At 48.1% G+C, this 21,516-nt stretch overlaps 1 long non-coding RNA gene across 1 annotated transcript; it reads left to right on the top strand.

Moving 5' to 3' along the window:
• The first annotated feature begins 4,578 nt into the window (after positions 1–4,578).
• LOC113138507 (uncharacterized) lies at positions 4,579–6,599 on the top strand. The gene is made up of 3 exons (XR_003296468.1): positions 4,579–4,797; positions 5,550–5,606; positions 6,406–6,599. It is a non-coding gene; the product is annotated as an uncharacterized LOC113138507 (long non-coding RNA).
• The last annotated feature ends 14,917 nt before the right edge of the window (positions 6,600–21,516 follow it).

Genomic DNA, 21,516 nt, shown 5'->3' with positions numbered 1-21,516 from the left:
GAGCAATACTGGACTTTTAGAGTCAACTGTGAGCACGATGTCATTGTGCACTCTTAGTAAGACTGATTCCGTACTGCGATGGGATCTGAGACCAGATTGATTATTTCCCAAAGACTGTGATTTGATTTGATAACTGATCACCAAATTCACTTTCTCTGTCTTACTGAAACCTGGCTGCAGCAGGATGAATATGTCAGTCTGAATGAATCAACCCCCCTCAGTCATAAAAATTGTCATGTTCCTTGAAGCACAGGTCAAGGTGGAGGAGTAGCTGCAATCTTCCACTCAAACTTATTATTAAACTTTCCTCCTCAGAACAGTTATAACTCATATGAGAGCATCACTCTGAGCCTCTCACATCCAAACTGGAAAACACAAAAACCAGTTCTACTTGTCATTGTGGACCGTCCACCTGTCCCTTACTCAGAGTTTTTAACTGAATTTCCAGACTTCCTGTCTGATTTAGTGCTTAGCTCAGATAAAGTCATTATAGTGGGAGATTTTAACAATTAATGTAATGTTGAAAATAATAGTCTCAGCACTGCATTTAATTCAATATTAGATTCAATTGGTTTCACTCAAAATGTTAATAAACCCACCCACTTTTTCAGTCACACCCTTGATCTTGTTCTGACCTATGGCATCGAAATTGAACATTTAATAGTTTTTCCCCAAAATCCTATTTTGTCAGATCATTCTTTAATAACTGCTGAATTTAAGATGATGGATCATGCAGCGTTTGGAAGAAAATTCCACTACAGCTGATGTTTGTCTGACATCGCTGATAATAAATTTAAGAAAATGATTCCATCTTTATTTACATCTATGCCAAGTATAAACACAGTGGAGGGCAGCTGCCTCAATCCTACTGCCTGCCAAATTGATCATACTGTTGACAGCGCTGTAGCCTCACTGCGTGATACTCTTGATACTGTGGCCCCTCTGAAAAAGAATTTAGTGAATCAGAGGAGATTAGCTCCATGGTATAATTTACATATTCGTACGTTAAAGCATCACGAAGGCTGGAAAGGAAGTGGCGTTCCACAAACTTAGAGGAAATTTTTCTAGCCTGGAAAAACAGTCTACTAACATATAAAAAAGCTCTCCATAAAGCCAGAGCTGCATACTATTTATCACTAATAGAGGAAAATAAGATCAATCCCAGGTTTCTTCTCAGCACTGTAGCCAGGCTGACAAAAGTCACAGCTCTGTTGAGCCCAGTGTTCCCTTAGCTCTCAGCAGTGATGACTTTATGAGTTTCTTTACAAATAAATTCACAACTATTAGAGATAAAATTCAGCAGATGCTTCCTATAGCTGCCATAAATGAATCTTCTACTACAGTAGCTCTTGAATCATCTGTAAGACCTGTTATGTTTAAAATGCTTCTCTCCCATAGATCTCACTGAATTTACATCAGTAGTTGCTTCATCTAAATCATCAACGTGTCTCTTAGACCCCATCCTGACTAGACTGCTTAAAGACACCCTGCCATTAATTAAGTCATCTTTATTAGACTTGGTAAATGTATCTCTAGTATCAGGCTACGTACCACAGGCCTTTAAGGCTGCAGTAATCAAACCCTTACTCAAAAAGCCTAGTCTTGATCCAGGAGTCTTGGTTAATTATAGACCAACATCCAACCTACCATTTATTTCTAAAATCCTTGAAAAAGCTGTTGCTAAGCAGCTATCAGACCACCTAAACAGGAATGCTGCAGTTAATCCAGAATGCTGCAGCCAGAGTCCTGACAGGAACTAGCAAGGGATCATATTTCTCCTATATTAGCATTGACTCCCTGTAAAATCCCTTCATGATCAAGCTCCTTCATACCTTAAAGTACCATATTATCCCAATAGAGCTGGTCTACTTGTGGTTCCCAGAGTTTCCAAAAGCAGAATGGGAGGCAGAGCCTTTAGCTATCAAGCTCCTCTCCTGTAGAACCAGCTCCCAGTCTGGGTTCAGGAGGCAGAAACTCTTTGTACTTTTAAGGCCAGACTTAAAACCTTCCTCTTTGACAAAGCGTGTAGTTAGGGCTGGCTTCAGGTAACCCTGAACCATCCCTTAGTTATGCTGCTACAGGTCTAGACTGCCAAAGGACTATCGGTGCACTGAGCTCCCCTACCCTAACCCTCCCTCCCTTCCCTTCCCTTCTCTTCCTCTCCTCCCCACTCACATGTATATTGCACCATTGAATGTCACTGACCTTGTGTTCTCTCTCTCTCTCTCTCTCTGTACCTTCTGCAGGTGTCCCTGGTCCTGGAGCTGTATATTGTTGATGTGCAGTTACTGGCCCCACCAACCTGCAGTGTCTATTTGTTGTTTATTGTTGCTGCTCTTTTCTCTCTCCTCTATCCACTCACCCCAACCAGTCGAGGCAGGTGGCCGCCCAAACTGAGCCCGGTTCTGCTGGAGGTTTTCTGTTAAAGGGAGTTTTTCCTCTCCACAGTCACCAAGTGCTTCTCATAAGGGATTTGTTGGGTTCTTTGTTTTTGTAAAGTGCCTTGAGATGATTTGTATTGGTGCCATACAAATAAAATTGAATTGAATTGAATTGTTTTTGCTTTTATTTGCTCCAGAACAATATTCTCCAGCACCTTTGAAAGAAAAGGCACATGAGAGATCTGTAGTTAGCTAACACTTATGGATCAAAGAGAGGTTATTTCAGTAAGGGAATGACAACATCCTGTTTGAGGGAAGCCAGGACTATTCCTAAAATGCGACAGTTATTAAAGGACTTCACAACAGGTCAAAGACTAGGACTGGTCCATAGTTTACTTCTGCTCAGCGATTCTTTTATTTAAATAAAGTCAGTCTGTAGGTCACCTTGTTCTTAGTTTAACACCATCACCAATGTCAGAGTTCATTTTCCATAACAACCATGAAGAACATTTTAATACACAGTTACTGTATGAAAGGCTACCACAACAATAATGTTTACCCTAAAACATCTTAATAACTTCATAGCCAGTAAATTCAAAATTCTCCAGTCAAACTCTTGACACATTCAACAGTGCAGTTTGTGCCTGACATCATATTCTATTCAGACACAAAAATGTACTGCTTTAGGGCCTTAATCTATGTAATGGGGATAACCCAAAAAAACTGTGATATTTTCTTCAACATGGGGACCAGGACAATATCATTCCACAAGGACAGGGGAGGACATAGTTCAGGGGAAGAACAAACATATAAAAGCCTACAGAGCTGCCTTCTAAGCCATTTTTGACACTGTTAGCTTTCTCTCCATGCTGCCTCTCAACTGAAAATGAACCATGAGAAAACATTTTCTCCCACTGAGGTTTTGCCACAATTCACTGGCAGTGAAAGTGACAAATTCAGTTCAAGGGCTGTGAAAGAGCCAGTGCCTAATTTTGTGATTCAAACAGCCAAAGAACTGGGCCTAACTTGGCACCAACTCTACTGGTCTAGAAATAAGAACTGCTTACATCAAGAGCTGGGCGGGCTTATCGTGACGAACAACACCGACTGTGACCATGTTTGGGTAACAGGCTCACGAAGCCAGGAGCAACCTACAAAGAAGACACTGAAATATGCCGTAGTTCTTATTGTGCTCTATATTAGCGTTGCTGGGAAAGCAGAGGCTTATTGAGACGTATACAGTGACATAATGACGTGTCTCTGTGATGGCCCTGTAGCCTGTGGAAAAGCAAACTGCTTCTTAAAATGTTCATGAGTTCAATCAACTCTGAAGTAGCACAGAGTTCATGTTGGTTGAAAAGGTGTTGTTGAACTGTTGTTGTTCCAGAGAGACAGAGGAGGGTAATGTTGAGCAGTGACCTGACATTAGCAGCACTTAGTCTACCCTGTTGTTCAAGTTAGGACAGTTTGATTTCCCTGGGTCACACACCCAACATTATACATGTCACTAACTGTGACAACAGAAAGACATTTTCACCAAGTGTTATAAATAAAATATGTACTTAGAAATAATTAATAAATAAATAATAAAACACAAAAAGATCTTTCAAACTTTAGGCCAACTGGGGTGATTTTATTGTGATGTGTATATTTTTCCACAGTTCTAAAAGGTTAATCTAGATATGCCGGTATGTGTGTGTGTGTGTGCCTGTGTGTGTGTGGTGTGTTTGGGGGGGGGGGTGTTATGTTTTATTTAAAGGACTAATTAGGTTGTCAACTTCTTCTTTTCTTCTCGGCTGCTCCCTTTAGGGGTCGCCACAGCGAATCACCTGCCTCCATAACATAAAGACCCTGAAACATAATTGGTGCAGTCAAAATGACCCCAGGGATAAACGATGACTGTAAACTTGGGGGTAAGAGGGGCTTAACACTGTATGTCCATATAAACATTACTGTTGTGGCCTTTAACTGTATGTTGTTTCACATATGTACATTTTTACTCCGAACAATCTAGATATGTCCTACAGTATTCACTCAGTAGATCTGAATTAGTAGTTCAGTAAGCATATCATGTTTTCCTGCATTGCTCCTCACGTCACATCACCACATTTAGTTGTCAGGTTGGTTTTTATTTTTGTCATAACTTAGTGTCATATTGGCAGAACATCCTTCAACAATCACAAAAGTGGAATGTACCTAAAGGGTGTAGACCATGCTGCTGTGCCAAGACTCTGGTAAATTATACTGCAGATTGGTTTTGATCACTTCTTAGTCACGTCATTAGCCTTGTTTTAATTCGGTATATAAAGACCTTTACAGGTGCAGACTGTGACAGAAGGTGAACGTTTGAGCAGATGTCAGATTGAAACATTTAACAAGGTGAATTCTGAACTTATCGCATATCTTCTTATTTACGGTAAGTACATCCATAAGTCCTTATATACAATATTGTATTTTTATACACTGTTTGTATAGATATTTATTATAACACATTTTCATCATTAAACTATATGCTAAATTTGTAAAATGTACATTTATTTCTATTTCAACAGAAATCCTGTCATTACATAATTACTGTCAAATGACTAAAATAAGATGAAACTCAAAATTCAGGACATGATGGAGGTTTTTTGTATGTTATGAAATCTTGCTGGTTACTTTCGTTTTCCTCCAAATTTAAAGCTCAAAAAACATTTTTCTGCTTCCAGTTTCACAGCAGATGTAGGGTATATTTACAGTCATACAATATTTCTACATTTCACATTACTCTATCTGCACTAACTATTAACTATGATTGGTTCTCAAATTGTTTTAATAATTTTACACCCCCATGCAATATCAAATATATATTAATTTGAGGACCAGATAATAAATGGTTGTGGCTCATCTGGTAAAGCAGGTTGTCTGTCAAAGGTAGACTTGAGTTACAGCTCCTCACATTTTGAACTTGTGATACCAAATCCTTATTTGCTCCCAGACTCCAGGACACTCAAAACAAGAATGGGATTTACTTAATTTACTTGTCAAGAAAACAAAAAGACAGTTGTGATCAGCACTGCTATTTGACCTCCTTAAATGGCTCAATACAACATATACTCACGAACATAGAGAAAGTAATGAATTTATAAATGTTTTTGACATACTGCTTTTTATTGTTTGATTTTATAGATTCAAAGGAAGACAACATGGGTGTCAGATTGATAATGATGTTGCTGTTTCTAACAGGTGAGTGATCTTAAGCCAACTGTTATTTGACATTGTCATATTGTATGTAGTATTTAAATGAATCCACTCAATTTACTGGTGTTTCAATTTAGGCACAATTATATTACAAGTAGATTAATAACACCAATAGAACAGTAATGTAATAAAGGTAAGTGCAATACTTTGGCGGCAGAAGTTGGCTTCAGATAATATTACGGTAACAAGCAATTATCAAACTGTATAAGTTTTGGCTATACACCAAAAAGGCACAGACCCAATACTGTCTGATACTGTGATGCTACATACAAATGTGTGCAGGTGAGAGGGAGGAAGAAAGACCCATTAAATATCCATGGGGTGATACTAATTGGGAAAGAGTGAGCAGATGAAGAAATTCTAAGGATGAATGAAAAGTTTGAGTTTCCAAGTAAAGTGACACAGGACACATTCACTGTTGAAAAGAAAATGGGATCCAGTTGCCCCCTACATTTTGGAAACTGTATTTCTTGTGATAAAAATGAACTGATCAGGACATAAACACTGGGGTATCTTATGATAAAACTGGGGCCACCAGACAAGAAATATTTTATTCTCACTAAGACTAGTGACACTTTGCTCATTGCTAACCTAGAAAACACTAAGCAGATAGTCCATAGGTGAAGTTAAAAGAACTAGCAGATTACACCATGAGGCTGTGATAGCTCTTACACATTGAATAGATGGCAAGTAGAAACAGGCCATTTTGGTACATGGTAGTATAAGTTATTAAAAATATGCAAAACCTAAAACATTTTTACTCTATTTTCTTTGGTTCCTACAGTAACAACAACCACAGCAGCAGCACAAGCCACCACAACCGCAGCCCCAGCCGCAACAACAGCGGCCCCAGCCGCAACAACAGCTGCCCCTGCCGCCACAACAGCTGCCCCTGCCGCCACAACAGCTGCCCCTGCCGCCACAACAGCTGCCCCTGCCGCCACAACAGCAGCCCCAGCCGCCACAACAGCAGCCCCTGCCGCCACAACAGCTGCCCCTGCCGCCACAACCGCTGCCCCTGCAGCCACAACCGCTGCCCCTGCCGCCACAACAGCAGCCCCTGCCGCCACAACAGCTGCCCCTGCCGCCACAACAGCTGCCCCTGCCGCCACAACAGCTGCCCCAGCTGCCACCACAGCTGCACCAGCCGCCACAACAGCAGCCCCTCCCGCCACAACAGCAGCCCCAGCCGCCACAACCGCAGCCCCTGAAGCCACAACAGCTGCCCCTGCCGCCACAACAGCAGCCCCAGCCGCCACAACAGCAGCCCCAGCCGCCACAACAGCAGCCCCAGCCGCCACAACAGCAGCCCCAGCCGCCACAACAGCTGCCCCTGCCGCCACAACAGCAGCCCCTCCCGCCACAACAGCTGCCCCAGCGGCCACAACCGCAGCCCCTGAAGCCACAACAGCTGCCCCTGCCGCCACAACCGCTGCCCCTGCCGCCACAACCGCTGCCCCTGCCGCCACAACCGCTGCCCCAGCGGCCACAACCGCAGCCCCTGAAGCCACAACAGCAGCCCCTGCCGCCACAACAGCTGCCCCTGCCGCCACAACAGCTGCCCCAGCGGCCACAACCGCAGCCCCTGAAGCCACAACAGCTGCCCCTGCCGCCACAACACCTGCCCCTGCCGCCACAACCGCTGCCCCTGCAGCCACAACAGCAGCCCCTGCCGCCACAACAGCAGCCCCTCCCGCCACAACAGCTGCCCCTCCCGCCACAACAGCTGCCCCAGCGGCCACAACCGCAGCCCCTGAAGCCACAACAGCAGCCCCTGCCGCCACAACAGCTGCCCCAGCGGCCACAACCGCAGCCCCTGAAGCCACAACAGCAGCCCCTCCCGCCACAACAGCTGCCCCAGCGGCCACAACCGCAGCCCCTGAAGCCACAACAGCAGCCCCTCCCGCCACAACCGCAGCCCCTGAAGCCACAACCGCAGCCCCTGAAGCCACAACAGCTGCCCCTGCCGCCACAACACCTGCCCCTGCCGCCACAACCGCTGCCCCTGCCGCCACAACCGCTGCCCCTGCAGCCACAACCGCTGCCCCTGCCGCCACAACAGCTGCCCCTGCCGCCACAACAGCTGCCCCAGCCGCCACCACAGCTGCCCCAGCCGCCACAACAGCAGCCCCTCCCGCCACAACAGCAGCCCCAGCGGCCACAACCGCTGCCCCTGCCGCCACAACAGCAGCCCCTCCCGCCACAACCGCTGCCCCAGCGGCCACAACCGCAGCCCCTGAAGCCACAACAGCTGCCCCTGCCGCCACAACCGCTGCCCCTGCAGCCACAACAGCAGCCCCTGCCGCCACAACAGCTGCCCCAGGTGCCACAACCGCAGCCCAAGCCGCCACAACAGCTGCCCCTGCCGCCACAACAGCTGCCCCTGCCGCCACAACAGCTGACCCAGGTGCCACAACCGCAGCCCAAGCCGCCACAACAGCTGCCCCAGCCGCCACAACCGCAGCCCCTGAAGCCACAACAGCTGCCCCTGCCGCCACAACAGCAGCCCCTGCCGCCACAACAGCTGCCCCTGCCGCCACAACAGCTGACCCAGGTGCCACAACCGCAGCCCAAGCCGCCACAACAGCTGCCCCAGCCGCCACAACCGCAGCCCCTGAAGCCACAACAGCTGCCCCTGCCGCCACAACAGCTGCCCCAGCTGCCACCACAGCTGCACCAGCCGCCACAACAGCAGCCCCTCCCGCCACAACAGCAGCCCCAGCCGCCACAACCGCAGCCCCTGAAGCCACAACAGCTGCCCCTGCCGCCACAACAGCAGCCCCAGCCGCCACAACAGCAGCCCCAGCCGCCACAACAGCTGCCCCTGCCGCCACAACAGCAGCCCCTCCCGCCACAACAGCTGCCCCAGCGGCCACAACCGCAGCCCCTGAAGCCACAACAGCTGCCCCTGCCGCCACAACCGCTGCCCCTGCAGCCACAACAGCAGCCCCTGCCGCCACAACAGCTGCCCCTGCCGCCACAACAGCTGCCCCAGCGGCCACAACCGCAGCCCCTGAAGCCACAACAGCTGCCCCTGCCGCCACAACACCTGCCCCTGCCGCCACAACCGCTGCCCCTGCAGCCACAACAGCAGCCCCTGCCGCCACAACAGCAGCCCCTCCCGCCACAACAGCTGCCCCTCCCGCCACAACAGCTGCCCCAGCGGCCACAACCGCAGCCCCTGAAGCCACAACAGCAGCCCCTGCCGCCACAACAGCTGCCCCAGCGGCCACAACCGCAGCCCCTGAAGCCACAACAGCAGCCCCTCCCGCCACAACAGCTGCCCCAGCGGCCACAACCGCAGCCCCTGAAGCCACAACAGCAGCCCCTCCCGCCACAACAGCTGCCCCAGCGGCCACAACCGCAGCCCCTGAAGCCACAACAGCTGCCCCTGCCGCCACAACAGCTGCCCCTGCCGCCACAACCGCTGCCCCTGCCGCCACAACAGCAGCCCCTGCCGCCACAACAGCAGCCCCTGCCGCCACAACCGCTGCCCCTGCCGCCACAACCGCTGCCCCTGCCGCCACAACCGCTGCCCCTGCCGCCACAACCGCTGCCCCTGCAGCCACAACCGCTGCCCCTGCCGCCACAACAGCTGCCCCTGCCGCCACAACACCTGCCCCAGCCGCCACCACAGCTGCACCAGCCGCCACAACAGCAGCCCCAGCGGCCACAACCGCTGCCCCTGCCGCCACAACAGCAGCCCCTCCCGCCACAACCGCTGCCCCAGCGGCCACAACCGCAGCCCCTGAAGCCACAACAGCTGCCCCTGCCGCCACAACCGCTGCCCCTGCAGCCACAACAGCAGCCCCTGCCGCCACAACAGCTGCCCCTGCCGCCACAACAGCTGACCCAGGTGCCACAACCGCAGCCCAAGCCGCCACAACAGCTGCCCCAGCCGCCACAACCGCAGCCCCTGAAGCCACAACAGCTGCCCCTGCCGCCACAACAGCTGCCCCTGCCGCCACAACAGCTGACCCAGGTGCCACAACCGCAGCCCCTGCCGCCACAACAGCAGCCCCTCCCGCCACAACCGCTGCCCCAGCGGCCACAACCGCAGCCCCTGAAGCCACAACAGCTGCCCCAGCCGCCACAACCGCAGCCCCAGCCGCCACAACAGCTGCCCCTGCCGCCACAACAGCAGCCCCTCCCGCCACAACAGCTGCCCCAGCCGCCACAACCGCAGCCCCTGAAGCCACAACCGCTGCCCCTGCCGCCACAACAGCTGCCCCTGCCGCCACAACAGCTGCCCCTGCCGCCACAACAGCTGCCCCTGCCGCCACAACAGCAGCCGCAGCCGCCACAACAGCTGCCCCTGCCGCCACAACAGCTGCCCCAGCCGCCACAACAGCTGCCCCAGCCGCCACAACAGCTGCCCCTGCCGCCACAACAGCAGCCCCAGCCGCCACAACAGCTGCCCCTGCCGCCACAACAGCAGCCCCAGCCGCCACAACAGCTGCCCCAGCCGCCACAACAGCTGCCCCTGCCGCCACAACAGCTGCCCCTGCCGCCACAACAGCTGCCCCTGCCGCCACAACAGCTGCCCCTGCCGCCACAACAGCAGCCCCTGCCGCCACAACAGCTGCCCCTGCCGCCACAACAGCTGCCCCTGCCGCCACAACAGCTGCCCCAGCCGCCACAACCGCAGCCCCTGCCGCCACAACCGCAGCCCCAGCCGCCACAACAGCTGCCCCAGCCGCCACAACAGCTGCCCCTGCCGCCACAACAGCTGCCCCAGCCGCCACAACAGCTGCCCCTGCCGCCACAACAGCAGCCCAAGCCGCCACAACAGCTGCCCCTGCCGCCACAACAGCAGCCCCAGCCGCCACAACAGCTGCCCCAGCCGCCACAACAGCTGCCCCTGCCGCCACAACAGCTGCCCCAGCCGCCACAACAGCAGCCCCTGCCGCCACAACAGCAGCCCCTGCCGCCACAACAGCTGCCCCTGCGCCCACAACCGCAGCCCCAGCCATCACAACCGCAGCCCCAGCCGCCACAACAGCAGCCCCTGCCGCCACAACAGCAGCCCCTGCCGCCACAACAGCAGCCCCAGCCGCCACAACAGCAGCCCCTGCCGCCACAACAGCAGCCGCAGCCGCCACAACAGCAGCCCCTGCCGCCACAACAGCTGCCCCTGCCGCCACAACAGCTGCCCCAGCCGCCACAACAGCAGCCCCTGCCGCCACAACAGCAGCCCCTGCCGCCACAACAGCTGCCCCTGCCGCCACAACAGCTGCCCCAGCCGCCACAACAGCAGCCCCTGCCGCCACAACAGCAGCCCCTGCCGCCACAACAGCTGCCCCTGCCGCCACAACAGCTGCCCCAGCCGCCACAACAGCAGCCCCTGCCGCCACGACAGCAGCCGCAGCCGCCACGACAGCAGCCGCAGCCGCCACGACAGCTGCCCCTGCCGCCACGACAGCTGCCCCAGCCGCCACGACAGCTGCCCCAGCCGCCACGACAGCTGCCCCAGCCGCGACGACAGCTGCCCCTGCCGCCACGACAGCTGCCCCAGCCGCCACGACAGCTGCCCCTGCCGCCACGACAGCTGCCCCTGCCGCCACGACAGCTGCCCCTGCCGCCACGACGGCAGCCCCAGCCGCCACGACCGCTGCCCCTGCCGCCACGACCGCAGCCCCTGCCGCCACGACGGCAGCCCCAGCCGCCACGACGGCTGCCCCTGCCGCCACGACGGCAGCCCCAGCCGCCACGACAGCTGCCCCTGCCGCCACGACTGAAACACCTACTCCCACACCTCAACCTGTCTATACAATCTCAGCTGACTTAACAGCTGAACCATATTCAGCTGAGCTCAGTGACACAAACAGCAAGCGTTACAAAGATGTGGAAAATCGAGTTGTAGGATTGGTGAGTCAGATTACATGCTGATTATATTTTTTATTGATGGTTTCAGTTATGTGCCTGAGTATGTTTCTGTTTTTTATTTCATGTTTAGTCACATTTACTATCCCTTTTTTTGCCACACTGTTTAATAATAATAACATAATGATAACAAGCCTAAAAAGATTTTTTTAAAGAAATTTTAAAAAAATGTCATGTCTGCTGCATCAAAAAGTTTCTTACTAAAATCCATTTTTCTTTTAAATGTAATTATAACTCCATGTCTTCATTTTGCTTTCTCTCTTCAGTGCAATGACACATACAGAAAACAATTTCCTGAGACGTTTGACCGATGCCTCTTGAAACAGTTCAGGTAAAAACATTTACATTTAGTTGACTAACATACACACAATACACTTTTTGTAACATCTGTTGTTTTTAGGATCATGGGAATCACAGCAACACAATATTTTAATGCAATTTCTACATGTTTCCTTTTGTTTTATAATACAGGCCTGTTCAAGTCACAAAAGTAGATGGAACTCAAGCAGATATCGAGATTTTGTTCAATCGGAATATTTCCACTCCAGATCTCCCACAGAACAGTGTCGTTGCTCAAACCTTTGTTGAAGGTGTAAATAATTCTGGCAGTAGCTTCAACCTGACCATAAACCCCAGCTCAGTCCAAGTGTTAGGTAAGTAAACACAACACAATGTGACACTGTAATCAGTAGAGAAAACTTCTGAAATAACAGGCAGCTCATGGTGTCTTCAAAAAATGATGTTGCTACACAATAAATGGAAGAACAGAAATGTCTCATAACAGCTTTAACATTGTTCAGTGTTGTAAACTTCAGTCCATTCACTCAACAACAGCTGAACACAGAGTAGCTGAGTGAGACACTAGTGTGAGATTCTTGACATTACAAACTTCTGAACACAAAATCTAATATTTACTTAAAATGTTTTACAGCAAGTCCAGTTACAGATCCAACTGCTGCACCAACAACAGCTACATCTACAACAGTGACAACAACATCTGCTACTATAACTCCAGCACTCACAATAAAGCGAATAAGTTTCCGATCACTTCAAAAAAAGTTCACAAGTGACCTGGCAGATTCCTCCTCTCAAGGATTTAAAGACCGAGTATCAATGGTGAAAGGACAGGTAAGTGTCACCTTCAGAATAAAACCTGTGGGTACATATTATTGTATTGTTATATTGTCATCTGTTAGATGACTCTATAAAAGGGACTGAAATATGAGATTCAATCAGTTATGTACAGGTTAGTTTCTTTAATCAATTGATTTAAACTGATCAGAGTAGACAACATGAATCTCCTGACATGGGCTGTTGCTCATTGTGTAACAATAATATTTGGAAGAACCACTGGAAGATGAGTATTAGAAACAGGTCAGGACAAATAAAACCAAACCAACTACAACAGAAAAAGAGAACAAGTGTTTGAATATCATATGTTTTTCTGTTTCTGCAGCTTGAACCCAGGTTCACAAATGAATTCAGCTCTTCCTTCAACTCACTGGAGGTGGTGGAATTCAGGTAATTTCTTTATTATTCTTTTGCAGTTTGAAAATAATGGCATAGTCCTGATACTTCAAATTATAATTGTTGCTCCTTTGTCTCCTCTGCAGAAATGGATCAATCATCAGCATCCTCAAAGTTAAATTTTTAGCCAGCTCTGCTCCTAATGACAATCAGATTATCCAGGTTTTGCGCAACGCAGCTTCAACTGTCGTCGGCTTTGACATTGAAACCTCCTCCATCTCTGTGACTGACGCAAGTAAGTAATACTGAGAGGCTGCTTAATCAAAACAAATTAAAAATCTGCATAATCTTTTGTTGAACTAAAATGTTGTTTCATGTTCTTTTCATTTTCAGCATCAAGTGGAGTCAGCTACAGGACCAGTCTCCTCTCTGCCTTCTGCCTGGTGCTGTTGTCTTGGCTCCTGTCAAACCAGCAATAGCATCTGTGCTGATTAAACTGCCTTCAGAGCACAACTCTTTGGAAATTTGTACATAAAAACTGATGCTGTAATTTGTTTGAATTTTAAAATGTCCAAACTTATCTTTATGTCAAGTAAATGCTCTGAGTTTGATTTATAACTTATTAAAATATCTTTTATTAAACATATAAATTACATGTAACACTGTGGGCTGCACACCCCAACCCTGATTCAATGCTTAAGTTTTATCAAAGGGTATGGTTATCAAAATGTATATTTATTCACTGTCAATTTTTTTGAATGAAGTTTTTCTGAGATCAATAAAACCTCTGAGGAATTTAGATCAGCTGTCGTGTGATGTTTTGAAAATGGATCGGGGCACTTTAACAACCTACTTTGACCAAAGTGCTTCACACTCAAAATACATATTAATGATAGAAACAGCAAAATAAAGTAAGACATAGTGAAGATACAAAAAAAAAGGAAGTATATTAGAAGATGAACACCTCAGTAAATAAAAACACCTTGTTTTAAAAATAATGGCAAACACACAACTGCCAGAAAACTTGCATCAAGACCCAGGACCTCAAGTAGGAATTGGCCAGATGATGTGAATAGTCTCTCTTGGCTAAATCCTACATATAAAACGTTGCAATAATTGAGCCTGGGTGCAATAAAAGCATAAATAGCTCTATCAAGCTCTAGAAAAGAAGAAAAAAGGTTTAGTTAACAAATGAATTTGCAAAAGCCTGTTTTAACAACAGCCTTTATTTCTTTATCAAATTTTATAACTTTACCTAAAATAATTCAGAGATTCTTTAATGCTGGTTTTAAAAAAAAGGGTCATGGTCCCAGGTTTGGGGTCAGGACTGTCAGAGTTATCATGGGTCATGATGCATTCAGATGCATTCAGTTTTATTTTAACTTAGAAAGAGAAGGTTTTGTGAAAGCCAAAGTTGGAGACCACCAAGTCAATCACACAACGATTGGACTTATTTATATTTAAGGGCACCTGCCTTTAGATTTGCAAATCATCTGCATAACAATGAAAAGAGAGATTTTTTTAAAGATTGATCCCAGGGTGATATAGATACAGTGAAAAAAGAATAAGGCTAAGAATAGTTCCTTGTGGCAGTTGCAACTGTCACTGACAAACTCCTATTTGCTAAATTAGATCTAAACCAATCAAGGGTAGTGTCCCTGGTCCCCACAGTGTCCAGAGGATAAGGATGGTATGATCCTCTGTATCAAATCAGGAGTTAGGTCTAAGAGCAATACTGGACTTTTAGAGTCAACTGTGAGCACGATGTCATTGTGCACTCTTAGAAAGACTGATTCCGTACTGCGATGGGATCTGAGACCAGATTGATTATTTCTCAAAGACTGTGATTTGATTTGATAACTGATCACCAAATTCACTTTCTCTGTCTTACTGAAACCTGGCTGCAGCAGGATGAATATGTCAGTCTGAATGAATCAACCCCCCTCAGTCATAAAAATTGTCATGTTCCTTGAAGCACAGGTCGAGGTGGAGGAGTAGCTGCAATCTTCCACTCAAACTTATTATTAAACTTTCATCCTCAGAACAGTTATAACTCATATGAGAGCATCACTCTGAGCCTCTCACATCCAAACTGGAAAACACAAAAACCAGTTCTACTTGTCATTGTGGACCGTCCACCTGTCCCTTACTCAGAGTTTTTAACTGAATTTCCAGACTTCCTGTCTGATTTAGTGCTTAGCTCAGATAAAGTCATTATAGTGGGAGATTTTAACAATTAATGTAGATGTTGAAAATAATAGTCTCAGCACTGCATTTAATTCAATATTAGATTCAATTGGTTTCACTCAAAATGTTAATAAACCCACCCACTGTTTCAGTCACACCCTTGATCTTGTTCTGACCTATGGCATCGAAATTGAACATTTAATAGTTTTTCCCCAAAATCCTATTTTGTCAGATCATTCTTTAATAACTGTTGAATTTAAGATGATGGATCATGCAGCGTTTGGAAGAAAATTCCACTACAGCTGATGTTTGTCTGACATCGCTGATAATAAATTTAAGAAAATGATCCACAAATTTAGAGGAATTTTATCTAGCCTGGAAAAACAGTCTACTAACATATTAAAAATCTCTCCGTAAAGCCAGAGCTGCATACTATTTATCACTAATAGAGGAAAATAAGATCAATCCCAGGTTTCTTCTCAGCACTGTAGCCAGGCTGACAAAAAGTCACAGCTCTGTTGAGTCCAGTGTTCCCTTAACTCTCAGCAGTGATGACTTTATGAGTTTCTTTACAAATAAATTCACAACTATTAGAGATCAAATTCAGCAGATGCTTCCTATAGCTGCCATAAGTGAATCTTCTACTACAGTAGCTCTTGAATCATCTGTAAGACCTGTTATGTTTAAAATGCTTCTCTCCCATAGATCTCACTGAATTTACATCAGTAGTTGCTTCATCTAAATCATCAACGTGTCTCTTAGACCCCATCCTGACTAGACTGCTTAAAGACACCCTGCCATTAATTAAGTCATCTTTATTAAACTTGGTAAATTTATCTCTAGTATCAGGCTACGTACCACAGGCCTTTAAGACTGCAGTAATCAAACCCTTACTCAAAAAGCCTAGTCTTGATCCAGGAGTCTTGGTTAATTATAGACCAACATCCAACCTACCATTTATTTATAAAATCCTTGAAAAAGCTGTTGCTAAGCAGCTGTCAGACCACCTAAACAGGAATGCTGCAGTTAATCCAGAATGCTGCAGCCAGAGTCTTGACAGGAACTAGCAAGTGATCATATTTCTCCAATATAAGCTTTTCTTCACTGACTCCCTGTAAAATACAGAATATAATTTAAAATCCTTCTTCTCACATACAAATCCCTTCATGATCAAGCTCCTTCATACCTTAAAGTACCATATTATCCCAATAGAGCTGGTCTACTTGTGGTTCCCAGAGTTTCCAAAAGCAGAATGGGAGGCACAGCCTTTAGCTATCAAGCTCCTCTCCTGTGGAACCAGCTCCCAGTCTGGGTTCAGGAGGCAGACACTCTTTGTTCTTTTAAGGCCAGACTTAAAACCTTCCTCTTTGACAAAGCGTATAGTTAGGGCTGGCTTCAGGTAACCCTGAACCATCCCCTAGTTATGCTGCTACAGGTCTAGACTGCTGAAGGACTATAGGTGCACTGAGCTCCCCTACCCTAACCCTCCCTTCCCTTCACTTCTCTTCCTCTCCTCTCCCCTCACATGTATATTGCACCATTGAATGTCACTGACCTTGTGCTCTCTCCCTCTCTCTCTGTTCTCTCTCTGTACCTTCTGCAGGTGTCCCTGGTCCTGGAGCTGTATATCGCTGATGTGCAGTTACTGGCCCCACCAACCTGCAGTGTCTATTTGTTGTTTATTGTAGCTGTTCTTTTCTCTTTCCTCTATCCACTCACCCCAACCGGTCGAGGCAGGTGGCCGCCCAGACTGAGCCCGGTTCTGCTGGAGGTTTTCTGTTAAAGGGAGTTTTTCCTCTCCACAGTCACCAAGTGCTTCTCATAAGGGATTTGTTGGGTTTTTTGTTTTTGTAAAGTGCCTTGAGATGATTTGTATTGGCGCCATACAAATAAAATTGAATTGAATTGAATTGTTTTTGCTTTTATTTGCTCCAGAACAATATTCTCCAGCACCTTTGAAAGAAAAGGCACATGAGAGATCTGTAGTTAGCTAACACTTAGGGGTCAAAGAGAGGTTATTTCAGTAAGGGAATGACAACATCCTGTTTGAGGGAAGCCAGGACTATTCCTAAAATGCAACAGTTATTAAAGGACTTCACAACAGGTCAAAGACTAGGACTGGTCCATAGTTTACTTTTGCTCAGCGATCCTTTTATTTAAATAAAGTCAGTCTGTAGGTCACCTTGTTCTTAGTTTAACAACATCACCAATGTCAGAGTTCATTTTCCATAACAACCATGAAGAACATTTTAATACACAGTTACTGTATGAAAGGCTACCACAACAATAATGTTTACCCTAAAACATCTTAATAACTTTATAGCCAGTAAATTCAAAATTCTCCAGTCAAACTCTTGACACATTCAACAGTGCAGTTTGTGCCTGACATCATATTCTATTCAGACACAAAAATGTACTGCTTTAGGGCCTTAATCTATGTAATGGGGATAACCCAAAAACCTGTGATATTTTCTTCAACATGGGGACCAGGACAATATCATTTCACGAGGACAGGGGAGGACATAGTTCAGGGGAAGAACAAACATATAAAAGCCTATAGATCTGCCTTCCAAGCCATTTTTGACACTGTTAGCTTTCTCTCCATGCTCCCTCTCAACTGAAAATGAACCATGAGAAAACATTTTCTCCCATTGAGGTTTTTCCACAATTCACTGGCAGTGAAAGTGACAAATGCAGTTCTAGGGCTCTGATAGAGCCAGTGACTAATTTTGTGATTCAAACCAAATAACTGGACTTAATTTGGCACCAACTCTCTATTGGCCTAGAAATCAACCACAGCATCTTATTACAGAGACTGGAGCATGTGACTGGTATCAGAGGAACAGCGTTAAAATGGTTCCAATCTTATTTATCAGACAGATTATAATTTGTTCATGTCCATGAAGAACCTTCCACAAGCACAAAAGTTAGTTATGGAGTTCCACAAGGTTCTGTGCTAGGACTGATTCTGTTCACTTTGTACCTGCTTCCTTTAGGCAATGGTATTAGAATCACTCTATTAATTATCACTGCTATGCAGATGACACTCAGCTGTATCTATCTATGAAACGTGGTAACACAAACCAGTTAACTAGACTTCAAGCATGTCTAACTGACATAAAGGCGTGGATGACCAGTAACTTTCTACTTTTAAATTCAGTGAAAACAGAAGTTATTGTATTTGGGCCTAAAAACCTCAGAAATAGCTTTTCTAAAATTATAGCTACCTTAGATGGCATAGCCCTGGCCTCCAGCACTACTGTGAAAAACCTTGGAGTTATTTTTGACCAGGACATGTCTTTTAACTCACACATAAAACAAATCTCTAGAACTGCCTTCTTTCACTTGCGCAACATTGCCAAAATTAGGAACATCCTGTCTCAAAATTAGTCCATGCATTTGTTACCTCACGGCTAGATTACTGTAACTCATTACTATCTGAATGTCCCAGTATCTCCATAAAAAGCCTCCAGTTAATCCAGAATGCTGCAGCCTGAGTCCTGACAGGAACTAGCAATAGAGATCATCCATCCATTTTCTATACCCGCTTGTTCCTGAATCAGGGTGACGGGGATCTGCTGGAGCCTACAAGAGAGATCATATTTCTCCTATATTAAGCTTGTCTTCATTGGCTCCCTGTAAAATACAGAATATAATTTAAAATCCTTCTTCTCACATGCAAATCCCTTCATGATCCAGCTCCTTCATACCTTAAAGACCTCATAGTACCATATTATCCCAATAGAGCAGTTCGCAGAGTTTCCAAAAGCAGAATGGGAGGCACCAGGACACCCTAGGCCGGAGGTCAATGATCGACTTTGTAGTCGTGTCATCTGATCTTCGGCCGTATGTCTTGGACACTCGGGTGAAGAGAGGGGCAGAGCTGTCAACAGAGCTGATCACCACCTGGTGGTGAGTTGGATCCGCTGGCGGAGGAGGCGGGACAGACTTGGCAGGCCCAAACGTACTGTGAGGGTCTGTTGGGAATGTTTGGCCGAACCCACTGTCAGAGGGGTCTTTAACTCACACCTCCGAGAGAGCTTCTACCAGATCCCGGGGGAGGCTGGGGACATTGAGTCCGAATGGACCACGTTTTCCACCTCCATTGTCGTCGCGGCGGCTAGGAGCTGTGGCCGTAAGGTTTCGGGTGCCTGTCGTGGCGGCAATCCACGAACCCGGTGGTGGACACCGGAGGTAAGGGATGCCGTCAAGCTGAAAAAGGAGTCCTACCGAGCTTGGTTGGCTTGTGGGACTTCCGAAGCAGCTGACAGGTACCGCAGGGCCAAGCGTGCTGCAGCCCAAGCGGTGACGGAGGCAAAAACTCAGGTTTGGGAGGAGTTCGGTGAGGCCATGAAGAAGGACTACCTGTTGGCCCCGAAGAAATTCTGGAAAACCGTCTGGCGCCTCAGGAGGGGGAAGCAGTGCTCTACCAACACTGTTTACAGTGGAAGTGGGGAGCTGCTGACCTCGACTGGGGATATTGTCGGACGGTGGAAGGAATACTTCGAGGATCTCCTCAATCCCATCAACACGTCTTCCATAAGGGAGGCAGGGGCTGGGGATTTGGAGGCTGATCCATCCATCACCCAAGCCGAAGTCACTGAGGTAGTTCGGCAGCTCCTCAGTGGCAAAGCACCGGGGGTGGATGAGATCCGTCCTGAGTACCTCAAGTCTCTGAATGTTGTTGGGCTGTCATGGCTGGCACGCCTGTGCAACATCGTGTGGTGTTCGGGGACAGTACCCCTGGACTGGCAGACCGAGGTGGTGGTTCCTCTTTTTAAGAAGGGGGACCGGAGGGTGTGTTCCAACTACAGAGGGATCACACTCCTCAGCCTCCCGGGGAAGGTCTATGCCAGGGTGCTGGAGAGGAGGATCCAGCCGGTGGTTGAACCTCGGATCCAGGAGGAACAATGCAGTTTCCGTCCTGGGCGTGGAACACTGGACCAGCTCTACACACTCTCAAGGGTGCTCGAGGGTTCATGGGAGTTTGCCCAACCAGTCCACATGTGTTTTGTGGACTTGGAGAAGGCATTCGACCGGGTCCCTCGTGACATCCTGTGGGAGGTGCTCCAAGAGTATGGGGTCTGGGGCCCTTTGCTGAGGGCTATCTGGTCTCTGTACAAACAGAGCAGGAGCTTGGTTCGCATTGCCGGTAGTAAGTCAGACCTGTTCCCAGTACACGTTGGACTCCGGCAGGGCTGCCCTTTGTCACCGGTTCTGTTCATTACTTTGATGGACAGAATTTCTAGGCGCAGCCAGGGGCCGGAGGGAGTCCAGTTCGGGGACCACAGGATTTCATCTCTGCTTTTTGCTGATGATGTTGTCTTGTTGGCTCCATCGAGCCAGGATCTCCAGCGTGCGCTGGGGCGGTTTGCAAACAAGTGTGAGGCAGCTGGGATGAGAATCAGCACCTCCAAGTCCGAGGCCACGGTACTCAACCGGAAAAAGGTGGCTTACCATCTCCAGGCCAGGGGAGAGGATCCTGCCTCAAGTGGAGGAGTTTAAGTATCTCGGGGTCTTGTTCACAAGTGAGGGAAGGATGGAACACGAGATTGACAGACGGATCGGGGCATCGGCAGCAGTAATGCGGTCGGTGTACTGGTCCGTTGTGGTGAAGAAGGAGCTGAGCCGGAAGGCGAAGCTCTCGATTTATCGGTCAATCTACGTTCCTACTCTCACCTATGGTCATAAGCTCTGGGTCATGACCAAAAGAACGAGATCGTGGATACAAGTGGCTGAAATGAGCTTCCTCCGCAGGGTGGCCGGGTGCTCCCTTAGAGATAGGGTGAGGAGCTCGGTCACCCGGGAGGAGCTTGGAGTAGAGCCGCTGCTCCTCCACATCGAGAGGAGTCAGTTGAGGTGGCTCGGGCATCTGTTTCGGATGCCTCCTGGGTGCCTTCCTGGGGAGGTGTTCCGGGCATGTCCCACCGGGATGAGGCCCCAGGGAAAACCCAGGACACGCTGGAGGGACTATGTCTCCCGGCTGGCCTGGGAACGCCTCGGTGTCCCCCAGGAAGAGCTGGAGGAAGTGTCCAGGGAGAAGGAAGTCTGGGTATCCCTGATTCGGCTACTGCCCCCGCGACCCGGCCCCGGATAAGCGGAAGAGGATGGATGGATGGAGATTGGGAGGCAGAGCCTTTAGCTATCAAGCTCCTCTCCTGTGGAACCAGCTCCCAGTCTGGGTTCATTCAAGAGGCAGACACTCTTTGTACTTTTAAGGCTAGACTTAAAACCTTCCTCATTGACAAAGCATATAGTTAGGGCTGGCTTCAGGTAACCCTGAACCATCCCTTACTTATTGTGCACTGAGCTCCCCCACCCTCCCTTCCTCTACTAACCCCTGACATGTATATTCCAC

This window comes from Mastacembelus armatus, chromosome 18, assembly GCF_900324485.2.
Source record: "Mastacembelus armatus chromosome 18, fMasArm1.2, whole genome shotgun sequence".
In the NCBI taxonomy this organism is placed as follows: domain Eukaryota; kingdom Metazoa; phylum Chordata; class Actinopteri; order Synbranchiformes; family Mastacembelidae; genus Mastacembelus; species Mastacembelus armatus.
Note: the sequence above shows the minus strand (reverse complement) of the source record. Positions and strands in the feature narration are given on the sequence as shown.